This window comes from Neophocaena asiaeorientalis, unplaced genomic scaffold, assembly GCF_003031525.2.
Source record: "Neophocaena asiaeorientalis asiaeorientalis breed wild unplaced genomic scaffold, Neophocaena_asiaeorientalis_V1.1 scaffold16, whole genome shotgun sequence".
In the NCBI taxonomy this organism is placed as follows: Eukaryota; Metazoa; Chordata; class Mammalia; order Artiodactyla; family Phocoenidae; genus Neophocaena; species Neophocaena asiaeorientalis.
The window spans coordinates 2,820,712-2,821,532 of NW_020175446.1; the positions used below are offsets into that span (position 1 = coordinate 2,820,712).

Genomic DNA, 821 nt, shown 5'->3' on the forward strand with positions numbered 1-821 from the left:
TACTTTTTTAAAAAAATCAATTTGTTTTATCTTTATTTAATTTTGACCATGAGATAGTTGCATACTTAAGGTAGACTTTCTAATGGTTATACAGGGCACAAGCCTGGAGGCACAGAGTCTGACCATTTCCGTCAGTATATTCCAGTAGAACAAAATAACGAGGATGAGAAGCTGAACATGGGCACTAAAAGTAGAGATAAAGAACAAAGGATGGAGTTGAGATATATTTAGAATGTGATACCCGCAGAATCCTGTAATTAAACTGATAAGAACAGATACTACACTTAAGCTTAGCCAAAAGGCCAAGAAGTTTCTGTCCTCTTCCTCAGCCGAAGACCAGAAAATCATTTTCTGGACACGGCAGATCTTAGGATCCCTGGACTTTAACACTTCAGGCCTAACTGAGGGTAGTACATTCATTTTGAAAGTAGCAAAATTAAGTAAGTGTTTATACACGGAATCTTGAGACTGCCAACTTCTTCCTCTAATTGAATTCTAGAATGTAAGCCTCAAATTGTTAGTTTAAGATTAGGGGTGCCTTTTATTTACATTGAAGTGATGACAAATTGTGAAGGGGCAGGAAGCAAAGTGAAGTCTGGACATTTATATTCTTTAATTCAAGATGTAAGACAGTTTTCATTTGGTATAACTCAATATATTAAACTGTATTCATATTGCACTAAATGATTTTACAAGTACTCAGATGAAATAACGTTTTTGCAACTGTTGGAATTTGGAAGCGGTTTCCAAAGACTCAAAGAAGCTCTTGGGTTTGGAATGAGTTCTGAGTGATCTCAGTAAGTACTTGTAAATAACCTTGG

At 35.7% G+C, this 821-nt stretch overlaps 1 pseudogene; it reads right to left on the reverse strand.

Moving 5' to 3' along the window:
* Positions 1–205: 205 nt before the first annotated feature.
* LOC112415218 (uncharacterized) lies at positions 206–314 on the reverse strand (annotated as a pseudogene).
* Between the last annotated feature and the right edge of the window lie 507 nt (positions 315–821).